Below are 15553 nucleotides of genomic sequence, written 5' to 3'. Positions count from 1 at the left end.
ATTATCTGTTCCATTTTGCAGCGCTTTACTATCCTTACCGCTTGCTTTCTGTAATCTTGATGTATGTGAAAAGGATATTGTATTGCATCATCTACAACATATTGGAAATGTACTTCTTACAAAACGGTAATAAATATTAATAAAAGGGGAAAAAAAGGATTCCTGGTGTTGTGGAGACCTTCTCTCAAGCCGTTTTAATCACGATGGGACCAGGTAGCACCAAAAGATGAATCCAAATTAAACAAACCTTTGCTCCGCAGATAACTTGGCAATAACCAGCAGGTCAGAAGTCTAGCTCCCATTGGCAGCCATGTTCACAGTAGATACACCAGAGATAGAGGAAGAGTACAGAAAATAAGAGATTCTGTTTCTTTATAACTAAACCCACCAAATACAAATATTCCAGGAGTGAGGGAATTGAGAGATTATAACTAGGAGTGCAGAAGTGGGTTCTGTCAATAATACAAAGAGGTTATTGCATAGAATTCATACAAATGCAACCAAATGTAAAACCAGAGGAAAGAAACATGTCCGCACGTGAGATCAAACTCAATGCTAGAAGATGTTCAGAGTCTGCTAATCAAGTAGGCAATAAAGGAGCAATAAAAGAAGTGCAGAAAGAGCGATCAAATATAGGGGTAAAACTTATACCAAAGCAGATGTACCAGTTAATACTGGGTTTAGTTTATTTAACAAGTATGTTAAGACAAAATAACATAATCACAGGAAATGATACTTATGGTGGGGAACCAGATGTTTGTAGCATGTGTGACTGTAGATCCACATGCTGTCCCTATTCCTGCCATCTGGTGTGTGGCTCGGATGTTGCAAGTTTTTTTCATCACCTACCCTGCAACTCCTCCTTAATTGCCAATGCCCATGGATACCGAGTCCATTGTTTGATTATTTTTCTCTGCCAACGGGTTCAGACGTATACCGCTGGAGCTCCAGGGCTCAACGTGTTCCACATTCACTGTTTTGGGTCCCTGCAGTAAGATTTCTGATTCCCACCATCAAGAGGAGCTCATAATAAGCAATGGCATTCAGTTTCTTCACGCTTTACTTAACTCAATGCAGGCCATTCAAGAAGACTGGGTTCCCTGACCGTTGGTGCTTCCAGACCACTATGGGGCGTCGGTCCCTTGTCTTCCATATCCACAGAATGAATGCACTTAGTGTAATAGATTGCGCACCTTTTTAAACATGCCCTCTATGTGATGCAGAGTACCCCTGGACTGATGTACAAACAGTATGTAATTTCTAACTTTCTCCGGACCATTATGACCCAGAGTGTACCTTATTAGCTTTTCACTGCAGCAAAGGGATCGACGCTTAGCAATGTAAATGTCCATATTGCTGTGCACATTTGTGTTCACGAGCAATAATGTAATGTAACTTCGTAATCTACCATTTGATGCTGAGCACCTCTTTGGTCTACAGGTAGAGCAAATGTTAGAGAAGATAAAGGAAGCAACAAACATAGCCAAGAATATGGGATCCCTTCAAACACCATTCACCAGGGGCTCCTCTCTCTGGCAGCAATATAGAGGTATAATATATTGCACCCCACCTGCGCAACGTCATCAATCTCTCCCTCAAGACCGCGACCTTCCCAGAGATCTGGAAACACGTCAAGATCAACGCCCTACTCAAAAAACTAAGGCAGACCCAAGAAACCTCAAGAACTTCCGGCCCATCTCTCTGTCCCCTTCCCGCCCAAGGTCATCGAGAAAACCGCCAACAGACCGCTAACCCGATACCTCGAAGAAAACATAATCCTGGACCCTTCCCAGTCAGGGTTCCGCAGCAACCACAGCATAGAGAATGCCCTCATCGACTCCACCGACGACATCAGGACCCTGGTGGACAACGGCGAGACCGCAGCACTCATCCTCCTAGACCTCTCTGCCGCCCTCGACACCGTCTGCCACCGCACACAACGCGCACGCCTCCACGCCGCAGGGATCCGAGACAAGGCTCTGTATTGGACCAACTCCTTCCTCTCCGGCAGAACCCAGAGCGTCTGCCTCCCCCCATTCTGTTCCAAGCCTCTGAGATCATTACCCCAGGGATCCTCCATCAGCCTGATGCTGTTCAACACCTTTACATTGCCCCGCTCACACACGTAGCCCGACAGCACAACCTCAACATTATCTCCTACGCCGACGACACTCAGCTGATCCTCTCCCTCACCAAGGACCCCATCACTGCCAAAGCGAACCTCCACGAAGGAATGAAGGCCGTCGCCGCCTGGATGGAGACCTGTCGTCTGAAGCTGAACTCTGACAAGACGGAGGTCCTCATCCTCGGTTCCAACCCTTCAGCCTGGGACGACTCCTGGTGGCCGACGGCACTGGGGGCAGCCCCGACGCCCACCGACCACGCACGCAACCTGGAAATCGTCCTAGACTCAACGCTCTCCATGACCAAGCAAGTCTCCTCCTCCTGCTTCAACACCCTCCGCATGCTCCGCAAGATCTACAGATGGATACCGACAGATACAAGAAAGACAGTCACCCAGGCCCTCGTCAGCAGCAGACTCGACTACGGAAATGCCCTCTACGCAGGAGCCCAGACCAAGCTCATCAAATGACTACAATGCATCCAAAACGCCTCGACACAACTGATCCTCGACGTACCACACCACAGCCACATCACCCCCCACCTGAGAAACCTGCACTGGCTCCCCGTCAACAAGACGATATCCTTCAAGCTCCTGATCCACGCACACAAGGCACTCCACAAGACCGGCCCAGCCTACCTCAACAGACGGCTCTCCTTCTACATCACCACCGTCCTGCACATCCGAAGAACAACCACCGGTGGGAGATCCTTTTCCCACCTCGCCGCCAAGACATGGAACACCCTCCCACTGAGCCTACGACAGCCCCAAGACCTACTAACCTTCAGGAGGATACTCAAAACCTGGCTGTTCGATCAGTAGCGTCCCTCCTCCCCCAACCCCCCCACCCCCAGCGCCTTGAGATCCTCGCGGGTATGTAGTGCGCTTTACAAATTATTGATTGATTGAGGTGCTGCTAGGCCACCTCTCTAAGACAGCACCAGTCGTATCATCGACTACAGCTATCAAATCACAGGGGAGTAGGGGTTACCTAAATGGAACATATCTGGGTAACAACTCCAAAAGTGGCTGAGCCACAATTACCCCCCACCAAGGGACCCTCTACCTTCAAACATTGACTTGCCTCGTATTTTCCCCTACCACAAGACATTTGTTGAGTGAAGACGGCAAGGGTTTTTCCCACAATGAAAAGAATTCACCACAGATCATTTAGTTCTAGACATCTTCAAGTTTCTCTCAACCCCACCAAACAGTCCACCTTGTATGCACACTTTATGTGTGGAACACCAGAGCCTCCTTCAAAAGGTACATGCGCTCCTACTCAAGGGGGCCATAGAGGCAGTGCCCTTACAACTTCATGGCAACAGGGTTTAATCCCTGTATTTCCTAATCCCAAAGAAACAGACCAGCCTTCGACGTAAGACTCCTTTTCAGGCAACACTAACAGTTCAAGGTACTCCCCTTCGTGGTCACTACAGCCCCAAGAGTGTTCACAAACATTTTAGTGGGATCAGCTGCTCACAAATCTTCCATACCTTTATGATTGGCTGATTAAAAGCACAGGCAGATCACTGTGTCCAGCGCACACTCAAACTGCCATCTCCCTCCTTCATAGGTTAGGATTCCCCATAACTTTTTTTTAGGTCTCGCGTCAGCGAAAGACCTTATGTCGCCCGTTTTCGGGAATGTGGACAGGAGAGGGTGCACGAGCGCAGAGCTGCTCAGTTTTGACCTCGTGAGCGCGCACGGCGCCGTGCCCCTCTCCTGCCTCATTCCCTTGCGCAAACACTCTACACTCACGCATGCGCACATACACACACTGCATACACACACGCACCCTCCCTTAAACAAACACACACGCGCACACAGACAGACACACGCACGCACAGACACACTAAAACAGACACACACGCGTACACCCCACCCCCACTCACCCCTCCTCTCCCTCAACACACTTACCTGTTCTGGCGGTGCTCGGCGGCGGTTCTGCCTCTCGGGCGGCGGTAGCGCTTTGCGGGGCTCTCTCACCACATGAGAGCCCCGCCTTCCCCATGCGCCCGGCCGCTCTTCACCCGGTCCCCCATCTCGGGACCGGGACTGAATCCGGAGACTTCGTGGCTCTCTCCGCGATGGGGCGGGACTTCCGGTTGGGGCCGCGATGGGATTCGCCGGCTGCCCAACCGCTTCCGGGTCGTTGCAGGCAGCGCGGCGGCCCGGCGGGGACTTGTTTCATTTGTTGTCTCTCAATATAGTGGACAGGTCTTCATAGCGTTGGCTGGGCTCATCCTGTGGAACGTCCATCTAGCAGTCCAGACTCTCCGGAGGGCCGAGGTGCCAAATGTCAATCAGCAGTATCGCAGGATGATGAAGAAGCAGAGCACAGCCCCAAAGTATGTAGCATTGATTTGACAACTAATTCATTTGCTGTGTTGTCCATGTAAACTAATTTTATTTTACACAGCTCTGGTTGAAATTAACTGCTTTTCCACCTGTGCAACAACCTGTTCTTTGAGGCATTCTCATGTATTACATTATTGCTTTGTTGGTAATTAAGTTTTGGTGTTAGCTTTGGAAGTAAGCTTGCATTGAGCTGACCTGTTGAGTGCATGCTCTGGTTTTAGCAATGGTGGTACAGTTGTCTTTTGGGTGTTAAGCTCTCAGTTGGATGCACTCATGCCTCAGTTAAGGTCTGGCTGTATGCTTGTTTAGTCTCGAGACTGGTACAGACAGGGACAGTAGTTAGGGGTCTCCCACGCAGGGTCCGCCTTCAATCACTGGCCGACAGCTCTGGTACACACCACTCGTGGGCGCTTGTTTTTTCAGTGCGCCATTCGTGCTTATACCTTTATTTCGTAAGCACAGACTGCTACAGACATGGGGTGGCTAGGGGTCTCCCATGCAGGGCCCTCCTTCAGTCATTGGCTGACAACTCTGGGCTACTCCAGCTGCCGGCGGAGAGGATGACCGGCCGTCCAGCAACACTTCCTAGTTTTCCGCCGTCGCCAGTGCTTGTTTTATTTTCAGTGCGCACTTTTTTAAGCAGCCCTGCATCCCTGTGCTATGGCAGTAGCCGCCGCATACACAGTGACATGTGCAGGGACGGCGCCAAGTCCACACTCACGAAACTCCTCACTGCAGTGGGTATAATTTGTATTTATTTATTTTATCCGTTTTTATATAGCGCGGACTTTACCCGAAGGTGTCAGAGCACTTCACAATAGGAACAGTACTGACACATGAGGAGAACATTACAAGTGAACAAAATACAAAAGCAAACGTTAAGTTACACGAGGCAAAAGTGACAATCATGAGCAAACAAATTCAAGAAGTAGCAAACGGTACATTACAGGAGGAAAAAGTGACGTGTGTGCAGGTTACAAAAGCGTACAAAGTAGAAGTAGAGGTATAGTACTGCAATAAGTAGGTAAACTACCAGATGCTGTCTCTAGTAGGGTTGAGTCTAATAGGGCCTCTTGTTCTTTGGTGGGTGCTGGGGTCTCCTCACTACCAGATCCTCCGGTGGCTCCCCTGATATCCATTCTAGATAGTGCAGAGAACAAAGACGTTCCTCCAGATGCATCCTCCGCCCCAGAATCTGTAAATGGCTCGGTAGAGCTGATAGTTGAGGCCTCTCCTTTGGTTTTGGTTTTAGCCAATGTTCCTCTCCTGCAGCCTGGTCAGGAAGAATCTACCTCATCCCTATTATCTAAAGCCCTTTATTGGTTAACAAACAATATGTTAATAACTCCTAGGGGTAAGCACCAATTGGCTGAAGAAATAGTAAAGGCCAGAAGGGTGAGGTGGATAGGCAATAGCGCAAAGAAGTTTCAGGGTGATTGTGTTGTTCTACATTTCTCTGACCCAGAGGTTTTGGCCAATATTCTACCTAACCTTCTACCTCCGCAACGGAGATCGACTGAAATCATTCCACTCACTCTAGACTTCTTCTATCAATGTAGTGGGAGGGTCTCTAACAAAACAATGCTAAAAACTAAGTGGAATGTTGTTCCAACAAAAGGGCGGAGGGAAGTCAAGCGGCCAGAGTGGGGTCTAAATTTGGAGAACAGATTTTCAGCCTTTTCTAACTTAGATGACTGTGATTGACTCCCTATTAAACTAAGCCCAGTACCACTAGTTAATGGGGATCAGTTTCTGGATAGCTTACCTGCCCAGAGTGCTGATTGCCCTACTAACGATTCGTTGAATAACCTGGTTGCCCAAGCAGATGGTGAGGCCTGTGTACTAAATTCTTTACCTGGATTAGGCCAGGGACGTTTGTTAGGGGTTGCTAACCTACTCTCCTGGAACATAGCTGGTCTGACATCCAAACTCGACTGTGGTGACTGGCTTGGTTTTGTTACCCAATTTGATATTTGTATATTCCAGGAGCATGCAATCCTGGGCATGCGATCCTGTCTTTTTTTTAGGCTACTTGAATTTCTATGTGCCAGCTGTCAAGGGCCCGAAAGGTAGACCTATGGGGGGGCTTACTATATGGATTCGACAGTCACTAAATTTCTCAGTTAAAAACATAGCTATCGGACACAATGATATTCAGTTCATTAGGATTTCTAATGACAGAACAGGGTCACTTGACATTTACAACGTTTATATTAGGAGCTCCAAGGGTCGTTCTGAAACAATATTAGCCCTGGTCGACCTTATCGACGATCACTCTGATAAAAATAATATTGTTATAGCAGGAGACCTTAATAGGACGTTTGAGCCTTTGGTTGCGGGAGATGCTTTTACTGGTGCTGATGAGGACTCCTTTTGGGATATCCCTGAGCTGCATCTGAAACCAGTCTCCCGATGGACCGAGGATATAATAACTATCAATGCAATGTGTCTGGAAAAAGGTTTGAGAGCTATGAATGGGAGAACAGCTAGGGATAAAAATGGTTCACCAACTTTCGACAATGGGAGGCACAAAAGTCGAATTGACTACGTGATCTGTAGTTTGCATCTGTGGCCTACTCTTTGTGACATGGAAGTCATTATACGACCTGAGAGTGACCACAACCCCTTATGTGTGTCTCACAAATGGTGGCCTGCTGAGTCAAACCCTATCTGCCCGAATGAATTAGTTCCTCCGCCCATTATCCCTGAGAACAATATGCGCAGGTTAAGATGGGACACTGTAGCGAGAAATCAGCAGGTTATTGATATTATTAACAGTGAAACTGATCTAGCCATTCTTGCCATGGAGCTGGCTAATGCCTCTCCTAAGGATCTGGCGGAAGTGGTTAAAATACATGATAGCCTCTTTGCTAAGATCAAAGTGCACTTCCTAAGACCTGACAAGCACAAGGGGGCTATCACCCGCAAAGATGCTAGATGGTATAACTCTGATTGTAGGAAGGCAAGACTCGACCTTGGCCGGGCAATTAAGAAGCGAGACTGTGTGTCTGTTCCTCTAGCCAGGAAGGAGTACAAAGTATGCATTGCTAAAGCTAAGAGGGATTGGGACGAACAACACTGGTGCAAACTGAAAAAGGCCAGTGACAGGAAGGATTCCAGAGCATTCTGGAATATTGTAAAATGGGGTTCTGAGAGAGCTGAAGAGTCTCCAAGTAATAACGTCTCACAGGAGGCATGGGTTAAATTCTTTAGTTCGCAATACTCTCTTAATACCCGGGTCTCAGATGAGGACAGCATTGTTATGAAGTTTTTTGAAGGCAATAATTTTAATTACAAAGAGATTATGTCTGCTATTTGTGCAGTAAAATGTGGGCGAGCTCCAGGTCAAGATGGAGTGCCCGCTGATATATTTTTAAACGATAGTGAACGCTGGTGCAAATATATACATTTGCTTATTAATTCTATTGCTCAGGGAGCAGATGTCCCAGATTCATGGAGGGGTGCAGTTATTATCCCCGTGTACAAAAAGGGGGACCGTGCTCAGCCCTGTAACTACAGGCCTATTAGCCTTATTGATACTGTACAAAAAATTGTGGGTCGTGTGGTGGTCAATAGGCTTCTCGACTGGGCTGAGGATTTTAATATCTTATCTCCATTCCAAGCAGGTTTTAGAAGGGCAACAAGCACGATTGACCAAGTGTTCCGTTTCCAATTGTTACAGTGGAAAACCGTGGTTTTGGGGGGGTGCAGCCTGTACGCGGCATTTGTCGACTTGCGGGCTGCATTCGACCTGGTCCCGCGTGCGAAACTGTGGCAAGTCTTGCATAGTCTGGGGGTCTCTGATGAGTTATTAACTATGATACTGCGCCTCCACGAGTCTAACTATGCAAAAATTCAGTGGGGCGGCCACGGGATGGTCACTCCTGATTTCCGTGTTGAAAAAGGGGTCAGACAAGGGTGCTCAATGGCTCCTACTCTATTTACATTGTTCATAAACGGTGTAGTTTCACGATTGGTAACTGCGAATGTGGATGCTCCTTCTCTTGCAGGCCTAAAAATCCCCATACTAATGTTTGCGGACGACACGCTAATTTTATCAAAAACCCCTAGTGGCCTACAGCGTGCTCTGACAATTTTTGAGAACTTTTGTGGGGAACATGGACTGGAGGTGAACACTACGAAAACTAAATTAATGAGCTTTAAGCCGCAGCGTAGCTTCAAGTCCAAAATTATGATGAGCGGCGGGCCTTTAGAGTTAGTTAAATCATTCACCTACCTAGGTATCCAAATAGCTGATGACCACAGGTGGAACCAGCATATAAAAATTGCTATCTTGCGACACAAACAAATAGCTGGCACAATTAATTCTGAACACAGGAAGTCGCTAACTAAACCAGTTAAACCAGCCCTATTGGTATATGAAGCAAAGGCTATTGGGTCTGCACTTTATGGCGCAGAAATGTGGGGCTTTGAAAATCTTACATTTTTGCAAGCCTCTGAAAATAAATTTTTAAGAACTCTCACCGGTACACCCAAAAGTACTCCACTGTTGCCCCTCCGATACGACCTAGGAAGGAAACAAATCAAGGACTTGGCTAGATTACGCCCGATCTTATATTGGCGCAGACTCTGGACCACTCCTGAGCTCTCACATTATGCTGCGGGTTTTGTGGATGTCATCAAGGCTGATGGCTTCCACAAGATAAGCTGGCTTAAATCTCTGAAAACTATACTGTTTGAGCTAGGGTTAAGTTCTCTATGGCAGGACCCGGCAGGGGCATCATTCCCTTCTAAGCGTGTCTTAAAAAATATTTTTGGGGAATGGGCTGCTACCAAAATTTTAAATGCTTCAAACTCTGGGTCGATGTCTTTGCATTTCCTTGAGGCTAAAATGTATCCAGTCCTGGAACCATATTGGGACATCATCTCCAAACCAGGTGATAGGAAGCTTTTATTCCAACTGAGAGCTGGTGCACTTCCTATAAAAACATTGACAGCTAAATGGGGTTCAGGTGGTAGTAACACCTGCCCAGCCTGTGGGTTGGGGAGCGAGTCTCTGGGTCACTTTCTGTTTTCATGCAGATCTTATGCTATTCCAAGACGAGTGTGGTTAGCTCCTATGTGTAGGAACCTTGGGACATCATGTAGCTCTGTAGCTATGCGAATCATATGTACGAGTCCAGTTTCTTGGATCCTGATAGCCACAGCAAAGTATCTGGGTTGGGCGTGGACGCTCAGGCAGAGACTGCTAGTTAAATAACTATTCTCTGTCTGACAAACTAGACAGAGACTGCTAGTTAAATAACTATTCTCTGTCTGATAAATTGGTCCCCATGAATTTGACATTACTGCTTTTTTAATTATCAATGATCTTGAATCAAGATAGAGACTGCTAGTAACTAACTATTCTCTGTCTTGATTAATTGTTTTTTTGCACTTGTATAATTGCTTTTAGACTCCGGCGTTTTACATCTTGGAAATTATCCTTGTCAATTGTTTTAATCTTTTTATAACCGAATGTATTTTTATCTTTACCTTATAGTGTTGTGTCAATGTGCTTGATTGTAAATTTAATTCGCTTTTTACAACTCTTGTGTATACTATGCTTTTATGAGTAATAACTCGAATAAAGCACTTTTTGACTTTGACTTTGAGTACTGCAATAAATGGCAGACACTCAAAGTCAAGAATAAACATGTTTATCTTCTGCCTGCCGGAGCTGTCCTAGAGGCACGAAGGTAGGATTAATAATGCTTTAATGCCCACAGGCTGCCTTCTGTCTCAAAGGAATGCTATATGTGGCAACTAAAAGTGCAATTTCTTCCCAGTCCGCTCGCCAAAGTCAGCAATGGGCGCGTGCAGGGCTGTTAGGTGAACGCGGTTATTTGGAAACTGCTGAAACAGTTAACACTGTTAGACCTTTCAGCTTTTATCTATTCACCTATCCCCTGTTTCTTTTCCTGTGGCTGGCAGGTGGGACCGTTGGTTGATCTGATTATACAATTCATGTGTGTACTGTGCACGACAATATTTGGGGAATGATAAGAGAGAGGGGAGTTAAGAAAACATCTAGGGAAGGTATTGTGTCTGTTGGGTTTGTATTGAAGAGGGGACTCGTTTTAGCAGGTGAAATGTAAACTGTGGGATTGTTGGCTTTAACAGGATGCCCCACCTCTGTCACTATCGGGGGTGCTGGGACAAACGGGTATTAGGTAATTTTACTGCTTACCTTTACTGTCAACATGTTGCAATATCCAAGTTTATTCGGTGAAGTATGCTTCCAAAATCATCGACTTTATGCCCTAAAAAACGTTAAGGTTGTTAAGTTTGTGTAAAGCAACCCACCCCCCCACCCCCACACATTAATCAAAAAGCATTTGCAATTCAAGAGGTCTCGCATTTACGCAAGTTTAAGCTATTGGAATTGACACTGCCTTTTATTTATGTTTTAAAAACGAAAACAAAAATAAAAGGCATTGTTATTTGCAATGTCAATAGCTCAAACTTGCGTAAATGCGAGACCTATTGCATTGCAAATGCTTGTTATTTGAAGAGTTTTATATAGCGTTGGCTAGACCCGGAGGTATCAGAGTGCTTTACATGAGAACAGATTGTACTTAGTTACATCAGTTACATTCGCATACAATAGAAACTGATACGAGTCAATAGGAGCATGAGGATGGGTGGGGCGGAGGAATGAGACAAGGTTGTAGGGGAAAAAAAGCAAAACAGATAGTGAGGCAGAGCTGGAAGGGGGAAAGAGGCAGCTACAGGACCACAGAGGGAGGAGGTAGGGGTAGGAAAGGAGATACAGCAGAGAAACGAGAAAAAACAATGTTCACTGTCCGGCTGGGTAGGTGACAGCCAAGAGGGTAAAACCAAAGTCAATCTCCTCTATAGCTGACTAAACCGCTCCACCGGGCATCAGCCATGTTGTTCAGGCTCAGCAGTCAGGACAACATAAAAAGTTTTTTACCAATGGGGTATCGTCATAGCCGCACCAGTCCCGGTGTTACTGGGAGGCGCCATCCTCCTCAAACCTCCATCTCTCCGGCACTCTTCAGCTGGTCGAAGCTCACTTGGCGCTAAGAGCATGCGGACTCCGGTCCAACATTTTAGGGGAGTGGTCTTGCGGCCTCTCGCCTCGGAATTTTGATTTTCTCCCCGTAGGCACCGACAGGTCCCACAGATAACAAAGTTTCCTCAGGATAGGCACCATCGTAGGGTCAGGCAACTCGGGAGCGATCCCTTGCGCCAGCCTACAGTTAAAGTAGTGCCGCACGGTTCCTTAGGCAAAGGATGAGATGCCAGCCGAAAGTCACTCAAACGGAAACCATCTTAAGGTCGAGCCGCAACGTTAAATATGTCCCTGCATCAATTTAGGTAGGCCCCTCCAGCTCAATCATGTATTTCCCCTGGGGGGGTTAAAAACAGTCCATTCGGGCTTCCGCTGAGACGGCGGCGGCGATGCACGATTCCCTCGCAGGTCTTATGTCCCCTTGTGGGTGCTGTCGGGAATCGCCCGGTCATCTGGTCGTCAGGGCCACAGAGTCTGTGCAGACCCGATCCGGGTTCGTCTTTGGATGCCATCACGGAGCTGCCGTTTTGAGGTCAAGCATCTGGTACAATTGCAAAAAGAAATTGGCTTGAGAAAATCATGCAGTAGCTTTAACAAGGCTAGGATAAGGCCAAATTGAGTCAAGTTGGAATTCAATACAGAAACCTTAGAGAGGGCGAGTCAAAGGTTTATGCTGCAATCAAAGTAGATAGGCATCTATCAGTATTTCCTGACCTGCAGTATTTATTTCGGGCAGTTGGTGCAGAAATTAAAGGGGGTATTTTCCATGACCTCTAATTACCCTCATTCTCCAATCAAGTGGCTGGTCCCGGCAGGGTCACTCATCGGGAGAGGGAGAGAAGGGTCCTCTTCTCTCTCCTTGTCATCTTTTTTGCAGTGTTCGGCAAATCGTTCGATTTTTTCAAATACTTAGATTTTCGCAAAAAACAGTGTAAGAAAGGATCTGAAGGTGGAGACTACACACATGAACATCCGGGCACCGTCTGATGTCACACAAGGGACGGCCATACCACTAAATGGTGGTCGTCGATGCCCATTAAAGAAAATAAAAAAAAGAGACTATTTCAGACGGAACCACTAGATGGCAGACTAGTGCACAGTATGTGAATCCAGAAAAGGAGTCATGCTGCAAAACCTGCCATTATAAAACGTGGAGAAATAGCATCTAGTTAGTCTAAGGACAAGACTAGGTCAACAGCAAGCAACAATAGATATCTGCAATAATATCCACAGGATTACTACTGTAATGCAGTATGATGGCTATATAAAGAATCAAAACAATTATTCACTGTCGCTGAAATTCTAGTCATCTTGTATACTCCCTCTTCTAGAAGAATACAGGCTGTTGGCTGATAGGACAGTGCCCTTATGCTTAATATGCAGATTAATGAACTCCAAAGTAGCGTCAGGTTGCAGGAAGAAATGCGTTTTACTGTTGTTCTCCACTTTCAAAAGGGACTTGGAACATACCAGATGGCCCTTTCAAGCTATAGTTTTTGACCTCCTGAAATGATATCCTAGCTGCCTGAACCATGGGAGTTTAGTTCGGAAAGAAGGCAGCAGGGGATCCAGTGTAATGGAGGTCCGGTGTAGTCCTACTAAGACGAAGAACCGGATGCCTATCTCTGTAATTCAAGCGTTGAGCTATGATGGGCCTAGGGCTGTACCTCATGCGCCGTCTAGGGGCAAAAGAATGATGTGCGTGTTCCACAAGGAAGAGTAAAAAGAAAGATTTGTGGCTAAAAAGTGATTCCAGGAGCTGTTCCACGAAAAGCTCTATATGGACATTATTGGTGGATTCAGCCTCACCCATAATGCAAATTTTGTTGTGGCCAGAGCGTTCTTATGGGGCCTCATTATAGTCCTAACGTGGTTCGGACATGATTCTCATATCTATATCACCCGAGCATGAAATTCGCACAGCAATTAACCATACAAATCTCCATTTTATTCACAAATGTCACCGATTCTATGCTGAAAACATGCCTAGCTTATGTTTCTAAATATGATTTACACCTTTTTCTCCCCCCTTTTTTCCTGTGTGTATCTTACATTGTCCCTGGTGATTTTAAATGTAAAGTAAATGTAAAAAGGCGCAGCATATTACTGTCAAGACTACAATGTATAATTCTATTGTCCTGAAGATGATGCCTTGTATTTAACAGTGGCATCGAAACGTCGTTGACACCAATACACCTTATGCACTAAGATTGAGCTGTATTAGAGTGTGCAATGGTGTTTAGAAGTTAATCTATGTCTGTGTAAACTGAGTACAAGTATACAGACCCATTTTGGCATGCCTTTTGGCCAATCCTTTTAGTTGTTTTGTCTTGTGTTTTGTGGGTCACGGCTGTGCCCACTTGTTATTGACTGTTTCTTAAACGCTACTAATTGAAAACTATTATGAAAATAAATTCTTGTCCAGCTGGACAAAAGACATACTTTCTATCTAGTGTATGGTTATCTCCCCTTGTTTATTCTTTTAGAATAGGGACCACTGCTCTCTATAATATAGTTCGGAAAGAAGGCAGCAGGGGATCCAGTGTAATGGAGGTCAGGTGTAGTCCTACTAAGACGAAGAACCGGATGCCTATCTCTGTAATTCAAGCGTTGAGCTATGATGGGCGTCGGGCTCTACCTCATGCGCCGTCTAGGGGCAAAAGAATGATGTGCATGTTCCACAAGGAAGAGTAAAAAGAAAGATTTGTGTCCAAAAAGTGATTCCAGGAGCTGTTCCACAAAGAGCTCCATATGGACATTATTGGTGGATTCGGCCTCACCTATAATGCAAATTTTGTTGTGGCCAGAGCGGCCTTCTAGAGCCTCATTGTTAGCCTTCACTGCCTGTAGGTCTAGAGTCAGTTCAATCAATCAATCAAGACATTTGTAAAGCGCGCTCCTCACCCATGAGGGTCTCAAGGTCCTGGGGGGGGAGGGGCTGCTACTGCTCGAATGGCCAGGTCTTGAGTAGCCTCCTGAAGGTTAGTAGGTCTTCAGTTTGCCGTAGGAGGAGGGAGTTCCAGGTCTTGGCGGTGAGGTACGATAATGATCGGTCGCCGGTGGTCGCTCTCCTGATGCAGGGAACGGTGGCGAGGGCTGCCGGTTCGAGGTGTAGAAGATGATCAGTTTGTTGAGGTATGCTGGTCCGGTGTTGTGTTGTGGAGAGGTTTGTGTGCATGGGTGAGCCAGAGCGGCCTTCTAGAGCCTCATTGTTAGCCTTCACTGCCTGTAGTTCCTGAGTCAGTTCAATCAATCAATCAATCAATCAAGACATTTGTAAAGCGCGCTACTCACCTGTGAAGGTCTCAAGGCGCTGGGTGGGGGCTGCTACTGCTCGAATGGCCAGGTCTTGAGTAGCCTCCTGAAGGTTAGTAGGTCTTCGGTTTGCCGTAGGAGGATGGGGAGGGTGTTCCAGGACTTGGTGGTGAGGTAGGAGAATGATCTGCCGCTAGTGGTCGCTCTCCTGATGCGGGGAACGGTGGTGAGGTCGGAGGAGCGGAGCTGGCAGTTCAGGGTGTAGAAGCTTATCCTTTTGTTGAGGTATGCTGGTCCGGTGTTATGGAGAGCTTTGTGTGCGTGGGTGAGGAGCTTAAAGGTGATCTCTTTGTTGACTGGAAGCCAGTGCGGTTCTCTCAGGTGGGGTGTGATGTGGCTGTGGCGAGGGATGTCGAGGATCAGGCGGGCAGAGGTGTTCCGAATGAGTTGCAGTCGTTTCAGCAGTTTGGTCACTGCTCCTGCGTAGAAGGCGTTTCCGTAGTCCAGTCTGCTGCTTACGAGGGCCTGGGTGACCATTCTTCTGGTGTCAGTGGGGATCCGCTTCTAGCTCTTTCAGAGCATGTGGAGGGTGCTGAAACAGGAGGATGAGATGGCGTTGACTTGCCTGGTCATGGAGAGTGTAGAGTCAAGGATGAATCCCAGGTTGCGTGCGTGGTCGGTGGGTGTTGGAGCTGCTCTTATGGAGGTCGGCCACCAGGAGTCGTCCCAGGCAGAAGGGGTGGAGCCGAGGATGAGGACCTCTGTCTTGTCCGAGT

At 46.8% G+C, this 15553-nt stretch overlaps 1 protein-coding gene across 4 annotated transcripts in view; it reads left to right on the top strand.

Annotated features, from left to right (window-relative positions):
* RFX7 (regulatory factor X7) overlaps positions 1-15553 on the top strand; it is a 511194-nt gene that overhangs the window by 397342 nt on the left and 98299 nt on the right. The window lies entirely within an intron of this gene.

Source organism: Lissotriton helveticus, chromosome 3_2, assembly GCF_964261635.1.
Source record: "Lissotriton helveticus chromosome 3_2, aLisHel1.1, whole genome shotgun sequence".
NCBI lineage: Eukaryota > Metazoa > Chordata > Amphibia > Caudata > Salamandridae > Lissotriton > Lissotriton helveticus.
The sequence above is the reverse complement of the archived record's forward strand: the minus strand, read 5'-3'. Positions and strand labels throughout refer to the sequence as shown.